The sequence below is a fragment of the Diplotaxodon limnothrissa genome, linkage group LG6 (genome assembly GCF_057381915.1).
Source record: "Diplotaxodon limnothrissa isolate DT_005_m linkage group LG6, D_limnothrissa_male_GT1.1, whole genome shotgun sequence".
NCBI lineage: Eukaryota > Metazoa > Chordata > Actinopteri > Cichliformes > Cichlidae > Diplotaxodon > Diplotaxodon limnothrissa.
In genome coordinates, this window is record NC_140601.1 from 2,293,324 (window position 1) to 2,304,820 (window position 11,497).

The following is an 11,497-nucleotide window of genomic DNA, read 5'->3' on the forward strand; positions in this document are numbered from 1 at the left end:
AGAGGGAAAACCAGCACACCGCAGACCACGGCCTCTCTATGTGAGGATCTAAACGTATTCTACGCTAGATTCGACACAGCGAACACCATGAGACCGGACAGTGTGCGCACCGCGGATGACGTCAGTGCGCACACTGTGTCTGAGGAGGATGTGCGGAAGTGCTTCAGGAAGGTGAACGCACGCAAAGCTACTGGTCCGGACGGGATTCCCGGCCGCGTCCTCAGGTCATGCGCGGCTCAGCTGGCTGGAGTGTTCACGCACATCTTCAACCTTTCCCTCTCTCTGTCTGTAGTCCCAGCCTGCTTCAAAATGGCCACCATCGTCCCTGTACCCAAATCCTCCACCATCTCCTCATTGAACGACTGGCGACCTGTAGCCCTGACCCCCATCGTAAGCAAATGCTTCGAGAAGCTGGTCAGGGACTTCATCTGCTCTGCACTACCCGACTCACTGGACCCTCTACAGTTTGCATACCGCCACAACAGGTCCACTGATGATGCCATAGCCCTGACACTACACACTGCCCTGTCACACCTGGAGAAGAGAGACACGTATGTGAGGATGCTGTTTGTAGATTACAGCTCAGCATTCAATACCATCGTTCCCTCGAAGCTGGACAGGAAACTGCAGGATCTAGGACTGAGCAGCTCCCTCTGCAGCTGGATCCTTAGCTTCCTGTCTGACAGACGCCAGGTGGTCAGACTGGGCAGCATCACCTCATCCCCCATCACACTGAACACTGGTGCTCCACAGGGGTGTGTACTGAGCCCTCTCCTGTACTCACTCTACACCTACGACTGCACGGCCACTAACAGCTCCAACATCATTGTGAAGTTTGCGGACGACACTACAGTGGTGGGTCTTATCACCAACGGTGATGAGACGGCTTACAGGGAGGAGGTCAGCGCCCTGACCCACTGGTGTCAAGACAACCATCTCACCCTCAACGTCGCAAAGACAAAGGAGTTGATAGTGGACTTCCGGAGGTGCAGAGAAGTACACACCCCCATCACCATCAACGGCGCTGCTGTGGAGAGAGTGAGCAGCTTCCGGTTCCTTGGAGTACATCTGGCTGAGGATCTTACGTGGTCAGTACACACAAACAAAACAGTGAAGAAGGCGCAGCAGCGCCTCTTCTTTCTCAGGAGACTGAAAAGATTCGGCATGAGCCCCCGCATCCTCAGGACCTTCTATCACTGTGCCATTGAGAGCATCCTCACTGGATGCATCACCACCTGGTATGGCAACAGCACCGCCTACAACTGCAAAGCTCTCCAGCGAGTAGTGCGGTGCTCTGAACGGATAATTGGAGGTGAGCTTCCCTCCCTCCAAGACATCTACAGGAAGCGGTGCCTGAGGAAAGCGGGGAGGATCATCAAGGACTCCAGTCACCCCAGCCATAAACTGTTCAGACTGCTTCCATCAGGAAGGAGGTTCTGCAGCATCCGGTCCCGTACCAGCAGACTGAGAGACAGCTTCTTCCATCAGGCCATCAGACTGCTGAACACGTCATAGACACCTCAGCTTCACTACTGGAACTTCAACATTATGCACTCCATACTGTACAGTAATGCCACTTGTTTTGCACATATTCAACTCTGTATATTTTATATATTTTATTATTATTATTATTATTATTATTATTTTTTTTTTTTTTACTATTTAATTTGTAAAAATGTGTATACACACACACACACACACACACACACACACACACACACACACACACACACACACGTAGGAAAATATTTAGTATACACATCCAGAAATGCATACACTATTATATATTGTACATATATTTATTAGTTTCAGGTTGGCCATTCTTGTATTTTGCTCGTTTGTGTTGTTGTGTTTGCACATCTCTGTTGCTTGTGGGGCTCGCACACAAGAATTTCACTCGCATGTGCTGTGCCAGTGTGCCTGCACATGTGATGTGACAATAAAAGTGATTTGATTTGATTTGATATGTTTAATATGCTGCTGAGAATATAGCCCAGAAGAAGCGTATAGTATAGCTTTTATTTTGGAAAGAGACATTTCTCTGTAATAAACTCTCTTTTCCAAAGATGAGTGATTTCTCCATCAGATATTTATTATTTTATTACTTTGTTGTTTCAGCAACATTACATTTAAAAACTGTACTTTTGAGTTAATATATATATTTATAATTTTAATAAATGACAAATTAAAAAGGCATGAAAATTTTTTTGTATCGAAAAAATATCGAACCGTGACACCAAAGTATCGAACCGAACCGTGAATTTTGTGTATCGTTGCACCCCTAATATATATATATATATATATATATATATATATATATATATATATATATATATATATATATATATATATATAGATAGATAGATAGATAGATAGATAGATAGATAGATAGATAGATAGATAGATAGATATCAAAGGACACTTTGCACCACTTTTGAATTTAAAGTCACATTAGCTGTAAAAACAGATATGGTTCTTGCAAAATGGTATAAACAAGACATGCTGTAATTTTCACAATTTTGTTAACGCCTTCAAAGTATTTTAGCAAAGATTCACTGAGAGAGAGAGTGTGTGTGTGTGTGTGTGTGTGTGTGTGTGTGTGTGTGTGTGTGTGTGTGTGTGTGTCTCTGTGTGTGTGTGTGTGTGTGTGTCTCTGTGTGTGTGTGTGTGTGTGTGTCTCTGTGTGTGTGTGTGTGTGTGTGTGTGTGTGTGTGTGTGTGTGTGTGTGTGTGTCTCTGTGTGTGTGTGTGTGTGTGTGTGTGTGTGTGTGTGTGCGCTGGGGCGTAAGTGAGGGGGCTCAAGAGAAAAGAAACTGGCGAGTTAACAAAGTGAGCAATCAACTGCAAAAGCCTCAAGGCACACAAGCCTGTAAGGATTTAAGAGTGTTACTGAGCTTTTTAGTCCACCTATCTGTCCATCTGACAAATGACACCATGAGCCGTCCAAATCGTACTCCCATAGTGAGTTAACACTGCAATTTGCACATACACAGAAAACACAACTGCTTTTGAATTTACCCATAATCATTATCACAATAGTAATTTTCACAGTCAAATGGCTGAGAAAAACAAACATGGTACGTTGTTACTGATTGTAGCTGAAGCAATGAAATGCTTTACATGATCATAACATCAGCAGATTACCTGTCACAGTTTTTTCATTTATTTGGTTTCAGCATAAATAAAAAAGAGGAGAAACGGTTCCCTGCAGGATGCTGATGACACAGTGCAGCAGTGCAACAACAGAAATGAACACACACACCAGGTTCTCATGGTTCATATTACCATCACATCGTCTGTCTTCATTTCATTCAGTCTTCATTTCCCAGAGAAGCGAGATAAGAGCTGAAAGGAATGATGGAGGGCTCCTGTGCATCGCGTCTAAGTGTGTGTGTGTGAATCCACATGAGACTGTTTCTGTTTTATAAAAGTTACTGAGAAGGCCTGAGTTTCATCCTGCACACGAAAACAACAATGCTAGTTTTTAATTAAAGACATGTTCCTCATCAGTTTCTTGTCTGTTGTTCTGGGACCTTCTGCTGCCCTGACACTTGTTACTGCACCGGCAATGACTTGAATTCATGCTGCATATACGATGTGGCATCTTATATGCATATATGCTGTTCATGCTGGTTTCTGTTGCTTAAGGGTGACAAAAGTATTAATATTACATATGCAGGCTGAGGTTCTGTTAGACCTGTATTAGGCTGGTGACCAGTTCACAGTGTGATGCAGTGAGTGTAGCACTTTGGGTAAAGCTTTTATCAGTGTCACAGGCAGCCTTTTTATCAAAGCCGGTACAGTTTATATTGTCGAGCTCAGGTCACGTCTTCCTGCATACTGTGGGGGGGTGAGGATGAAGTAAGGAGGTGGTGCTTGCACACCATCTGGACTGGGTCTCTGATAAGGAACAGTCAGTCTACACCTCATCACTCAGCCTGGTTTTTCTCGTAACCTTGTGTAAACTACTCTGAATCTTCTTCTCTTCTCTGATGGGATTCTACATCTCGCTGTTTCATCTTCACTCATATCACTTCTGAGATAAGAACAACAATATCATCCATTTGTGGGATGTATACTGCCCAAGTCATTTACTTGTGACATGTTAAGTGACCTGTTCTTTTTCACTATTATATATCGCTGTGGCCCTTGGCCCTGTAGGCCCACATCTTTGCATGTAATGAAAAATAATAAAACAAGGAAAAATATGGTCAAAATAATATGAATGAGCCAGACCATTATGTGTCCCCTAGTGAGTGTTAAAAGAGAACTATTATAAATCCCAGTGTCTGCTCGTGTACGCATAACAAAAATATAATGTTATACAATATATCACTGTGCATGTGCAGGTGTGGCAGTCTGAGGCACTTTAGCAGTAATTGAAACTTTTATTTTCTGAGTAGTAGCCCCATCTAGAGTAATGCAGTCCATCAGGAAAATTACTACTGTCACACACACACACACACACACACACACACACACACACACACACACACACACACACAGGCTACTATCTCACCTTCATTCCTTAACTTGGATTTCATAGTGTGTGCCCTTCTTCTGATGACTTTCATAATTTTTTCAAGCTTTGCACACACACACACGCACAAACACACACAAACCCTCTATATCATAGACAATCTATCTCACATATCCCTCTACAACGCCTTGTTGCTAGGAGATAGTGCTCTATTTATGGAGAGAGTGATAGAGAGACAATAGAATGAGTGCACATTGTGTGTGTATATACACAACTTCAGGAACTTAACTCTCCTAAACTTCTCATTCCTACTCTTCTCTTTCATTTATCCCTATCACTCTCTCATCCTGTGGCTCTCACACACACTCACACACACACACACACACTCACAGCCTTTTTGTCCTGGACTAGAGACACAGTACGGGCGAGGACAATGTATGTGTTCATGAAGTGCATGCATGAGTGCACATGTGAATGTGTACGCATCTGCAGGGAGCTGAATTCCTCTGTGTGCATGCATGTGTGTGCGCCCCAGCAGGTCATATAATGCTTGGCTGGTTGCATTGTCTGCCCCAGCGGTCAGTCCGTCACACACTCTGTCCCCTTAATCTGCAAATACATCTATTATAATCTGATAAAGCCTGCAGAGAAAAAAGCGCTCTCCACTGGAAACACTGAAACAAAGACACAGCTCTGCAGGGTGAAACACGAACGCACCTACAGCACCATCAATTTGCCCTTAGAAGAGCACCACCTATGAAACCGCGTGTTTTCTTGACGATGCAAAATAAGAAGGCTCTCAACATCAGATAATGACAGATCAAAAAAATTTAAACACAGAATTTACTACTTTGTTACAAAACACTTCAAAAGAAGTTGTTCATTTCGTTCAGTTGTTAGGAAAAAAAACCTGTTAAAAAAGACAAAAAAAAAGAAATTCAAGGATTGACATCTATTCAAATACGCCTCCTTTGTTTTTGCAGTACAGTTGTCATAACACAAAGTAATCCAGCCTTTGTGACAGCAATAATTATCAACGTGTGTTTTATATGTGCAAATGAGTCCTTTGTAAAAGCATCTCAATAAGTGAGATGACACAATGAAAAACATGCAAACTAAATGAAAAGACCTTAAAGGTGCTTTTCCTATTAATGTAACCACCAGTGGAATGCTGCAGCTGTCTGTGCTGCTTGACTGACTGCATTGTCTCTCCCAGCGGTTGGTCTCAAACCCGTAGTCCTCCTAATTCACTCAAACATTCCAGAGAATAAGGAAAAAGAAACCCTGAGCCTTAACCTTACCTTCATACGCATGTCAAATACACGCAGTAAACTCTTATTAGTCCAACACACAGACGTCCTGACGAAAACGATTTACCGAAGCTCAAGCTCTTTTTTTTTCCATTATTCATGACATCGTTATCAAAATCTTTTCAAGTCCTCACCCACTCACAGAACGCACAACTGCGTGTAGCACAGCACAAACACAGAAGACGTAAAACTAGAAGGGGATCTGAATTGCTATTTCAGCTCGAGCATCTTCAGGCCACAGTAAAGGAACGCAGTGCTGCAGTCAGCCTTACATGCAAAATGATTTGATTAAGATATGATACAGTTATATATTGCTTTCATTTATTGACTTTTCTCTGGCGCGTTATCATTCCTAATAAGCCCGCTCCACTCTGAATCAGTTGCATGTGTTCTTCTCTCTACTACAGTCTGTGCCGCCTTTATCATTCGTCCATCCACAGTCATTTTTAAGCATATTTAATTTCACAGTGACATGTTAATTCCTTTAATCCATCACCCACTTCCTTTTTTGCTTCACATGCATGTTTCAGGAATGTCTCCAAACTTATGTTTCCAATTGAAAAGGTAAAGGGAAGAGGGGGAGGGAGGCAGCGAGACACTGCGAGAGTGAGAAAGAGAGACAGGAATGCAAATCTTGTCTCTGGAAGCAATTAGACAGAAAGCAAGAGCCCTCCTTCTCTTTTTGTGTCTGAGCAGCAGCCAGTCCAGCCACCATAACCTCACCTCAACCCAACGGATGCGCGCACACACACACACACACACACACACACACACACACACACACACACACACACACACACACACACACACCTTTGCCAAATAAGATCGGGTGATACTTCCCAGAGTTGAGTCCACTTCTACTTCTATGTGTAGTTTAAACGTTATTGCCAAGGTGACAACACAGCGTGTATGAACAAGTGTAAACCAGATTTTTCAGTGTAAGTTAATTGTTCTGTCATTTACTCACAGAATAAAAATGTGAGCATCATTAAGCCGATAAAGTATCCTTAATGCTTTGCTCATACAATTAAAATTAGCAGAAAATATTAGTAGAACTTATGAAGATAACACACACACACACACACATAATGTTTAAAATGAAGCACTGCAACACTAGAATTCATAGTAGAGCTTTTGTGTTGGACTACATATGGCTCAGGTATTTCTTAATGTGTACATACACACAGGCAGGGTTGGAATTGTGCTCACAGTAAAAAAAAATAGATGAAACACATTTTAAAAGCTATGCAGTGAACGACTTTATAACCTACACTGACTTCCACTCTGCATTTTGTGCTGCAGCTTAGATCAGCTCCAAACACAAAGTCAGGACTGAAGAGGAGGAATGCTGGCAGAGTTCATGAACAAAACTCAGTGTGTGAGCGACAAAGAAGCGATGTGTTGTTGACTTCAGTGAGCGGTGAAAGAAAAACCACTGACCTGAAGATATTAGGTTGACTTTGACTAAAGACAATTACACTCCTGCCACTGTGAGGAACACACAAAGTAACACAAGCAAAGCCTGGAAAAAACATTTCCGCTTCACTGACACTGGCAGCGTATCATTTAGGAAGACAACAGCAGCGACGCAAGTTTTATATGAAAAGTGGCATTTTTAAAAGACCTTAAAATCACCCCGGTTTCGTAGTTGCATAGCGATGCAGAGATACACACCAGCCTGTGATTAAAATAATGGCATTCAAAAGCAATAAAGAATAAATCAAATAAGAAGGAAAGAACTTTTTACTATCACTGTGAGAGCTGGCAGCTTCCATCCGAAGTCCAGTCTGGTTACAGGATAGATCTGACCTCTGAACACCAAAATAAAACTTGTGGCTGTAAATTCATTCAAGCTGTCCATACATGAAGAACGAATCCAGAAGAACCTGATAGATCGATTGGTAATTAATCAATTCACACCCAGATCAGACAACCTGACGTCGCCCTCTTCCCCATCACATACAGGCAACTTTTATTTTCTTTATGAAAATGAAGACGAAAATTAGTCAGCACAAAGAAACATCAGTGTGTCCTCCTTCGCACGGATTGGGTATTCCCCGTCCATCCTGAAATATGTAACGGCCACAAAATCAAAAACAGACCTTGAAGCAAATATTTACGATACGATTAAGTCCTGACATGTTTATAAAAGTGTGTGTGTGTGTGTGTGTGTGTGTGTGCGTGTGTGTGTGTGTGTGTGTGTGTGTGTGTGTGTGTGTGCGCGCAGGCGTGTATGGCGAGGATAAAATAACAGTAAATTACTTTGGTGCCTATTAACAAGTCGTCCGTCCTATTACCCGAAAACGCTCGTCTGATTGGCTAGCCTCCTGGGGGCCTAAAAAGTACACCACACAATTTTTAAAAGGACGGCAAATCAAACATAATCAAACAAAAGAAAGACACCGCCAGGAGGGGAAGGCGAGGACAGCTCAAACACACCAATTACTCCGTGTTCATGTGTTTGTCACCTCCTCACGAAATCAAACTATGAGGCCTCATCCTGACGATATGTGAACACACAAAGACTAGCACGCACGCGTGCGCGCGCGCAAACACTGGCTGCTTTGTGTTGCCGATGACTTTACATTCAGTCAGTGAATTTACAGAATGGCAAGCGACTGACTGGAGACCAGGCAACTGCAAAAGACGAGCACACAGTCACACACAGCAAAGGCGGTGACAGGCACGCGCGCGCACGCACGCGCACACACCATGCAAAAGAAAACAAATAAATAAATAAATTCGGTCGCATACCTTGTCTGTGGGAGTACTCCAGTTTCGCCCTGCTTAAAGGGTTAACGCTTCCACAAAAACCATAAATCCTTCCAGGTTCGCATGAGAGACGCCCCGCTGCCAGGGGAGATTTCAGGGTACCTCTCTCGCTTTTTTCTCTCTGTTTCTGGAGACACCAGAAGCTCGAGCCCGGTTTTCTCGGGTTTGCTCTTGCTTGTCTCTTTCCCCGTCGGTGGGACTGCCTCAGTCTTCTCTCTGACTTCTTGTTCTATACAACCTCTGGAAGGGATGGAGACTGAAGAACACCCAGCACCCCGTTTCCCTCTACCTTTTTTCCTCTTCTCTCTCTCCCAGATAAAGAAATCCTAAAATTCTGCTCCTTTAGTCTCTTCTCGTGTCACTCTGCGTGTCGGTACCGTGTATAAGCGCCGACCCTCGCCTGCTCCCGATACTTCTGTTACGTGTGTGCCGACGTGCCTAACTCGATCTCTCCTTTCTCTCTCCACCGCTTCGTTTCTGTAAGTTTCAAGCTCTCTTGCCGGGAGAGCGAGGGGGAGGCGGGGCCAAGAGGACGAGAGGGAGCAGAGAGAAGAATGGGATTGGCTGAAACTGAGAATGAAGAAAACAGAGTGTGTGTTGGGTCGAGCGGTAGGAGGGGCGGGACTGCGGAGCTCGGCATTTGGAAGGCTGGTGGAGTAGATTTGCAGAGGAGGAGGTGGGCCCAAGAAGAGACACTCCCACTGCCACCAACACAGACTGACACACACACACACACACACGCACACACGCCTTTCCCTCGCTCTTTCTCTGCATTTCCACTGATAAAAGACTCCCCGCTTTCATGACCACGGATGTATTCGTAGCAAAACTGCTACACGACTCATAACACATGACCCCTCTTTGTTTTTTCGGGCGCGAGTTATGACAAAAAAATAATTCATTATTTTCTCATACACACCGCATCTGTGTGTGCGTGGATGCAGCAAGCAAGCTGTATAAACCAAAGGTACCAAGGAGTGAGGCTCTCGGCAGACACACAGGTAGAGAATGTAGGATTAAACATTATACAGGGTGGCGCATGCACACACTTGTACCTCAGCAATCTAAAGTTTTGATAACTACGTTATTATAGAGTGTATATACGTATGGAGGTTGGCTAAATAAATGTATTCAAATAATTTAATAAAAATGTGAGTGATATTTTCAGTTTTTCACTTCAGAAGATTTAAATGCAACATTTTTCTTTCTTTTTTAAATTCGTGCCATTATAAATAAATAATAAAAATTTTCTTTGGAATTTAGTATAATTTATTTTTTTGAGAATGTTCAACTGAAAAATTAACATGCTTCTTACATAACTCTTAAGTGTTGTTTTTAAGAAGTTATTATTAAAATATATGTAATTTTATTCTATAGTAATAAACATTTTTAACAGAATACTTACATTACATCTACAAAGAAAGCATGCTGTTTTCCTGCAATAAACCAAATAAACCAAATAAATCAATTGAAATTAAATTGCACAAGATAAAGACAGTATCTGATGATTTTTTAAAAGACACTGGGTATGAGGAAAAGACTTGTATGAACCATAGAAAGGTACAAAAGGAATTAGGTGCGGCAAAAATGCAACATTATGCTTTATTTCTTGTCATGCAATTAAACCAGCCTTTGTTATGAGCTCATTTGACACGGTAATATAAAGATAAGCGGTCATCTGCCCAAAGAACTAATTTAGTGTTAACACACACAACTATATACACAGCTTAAATATTTTATTAATCTATACATCAACATCATCATTAAACATACATAGAAGCTAATGATATAAGCATCATCTTCCATAGAGGTTAATGGAGTATTGATTTTGGCACAGAGGCCACTAGCTAGGAGATGAGGATATAAAATGTGGTGTTATCTTTAATCTTTAATACTGCAGCGTTTATCACATATTTCACTACTGGACGTATGTGCATCTGCTACATTCTAAATACTTCACTTCATTTAGGGGTCCACAACAACAACCACCACCACAACAACAAAAGGATGGGGAAACTGCTCATTCTAAGAAATTCTTCTTCTTTCAGCTGCTCCCTTTAGCCTTACCCCTTCAGGGGTTGCCACAGCACTCCATCTCTCCTCCATGCAAGATCTCACCTCATGGAGTGAGGATGATGATGAGAAAGGACATAGATCAAATTGCACTATTTGTCATACTTACTAGCAAAATTCATTTTTGGCAGGTCTGGGGAACTTTTCAAAAAATTCTTCAGTCCTTACTTAGTGGTTGCTGGACCAAAATTCCATAGTGGATACAAATTTTGGAGACAATTAAGTTACGTGTTGAAAACAAATACAAATTGGAGAACATAACATCAAATGTGTATGGGGATGATGAAATGAAAAATCAAAAGAATTGGGATTTATTATACATATTTTATTAAAACATATAAATGTTAATAATGGCTGTATGATGACGTTTGTGCAAAGTTTTTCTTAGATTAGCCCACTTGTACAATCATAGTGAGATGTTGGCTCTGCCATGTAATGAAGAAACTAAGACTTGAATTATCCAGGAGTTAAAATTCTGTCTCTATGCAGTGAAGGAACTCGTCATTTGATCTCCTGCTGAATTTTTAAGTTTTCTCAGTTATAAAGAAATTAGGTGTTTAATTTTATGGTAGTTTTATGTTAATGAGAAAGATAAAATAATTTAAAGAATTCCAGAAAAAAACACATTACATTAAAGTTAGAAACTGATTTGTGTGTCATTGAGCAAAATATGTTTTTGATTCCTTACCCAAAGCAGACTGGATTAAAATCAACCAACCTACCAAGCAGTCAAGCAGTCAGTCAATCACAGATTCTCCTGATCTCAACGTAAATGTACAAATCACATCTGTCCAGAAAGTCTCTTTCTTCCAGTCCAACCTCTCCACCACCAAGACCACAGAGCTGTCAAAGGACATCAAGGG

The 11,497-nt window shown here is 41.8% G+C and overlaps 1 protein-coding gene across 1 annotated transcript in view; it reads right to left on the reverse strand.

The window, feature by feature from the left end:
• The window catches only part of tenm3 (teneurin transmembrane protein 3), a 184,501-nt gene extending 175,903 nt beyond the window's left edge, over positions 1-8,598 (reverse strand). The window contains exon 1 of the mRNA XM_085356703.1: positions 8,544-8,598. The gene's annotated coding sequence lies outside the window, so the exon portion shown is untranslated. The remainder of the gene's footprint in view (positions 1-8,543) is intronic.
• Between the last annotated feature and the right edge of the window lie 2,899 nt (positions 8,599-11,497).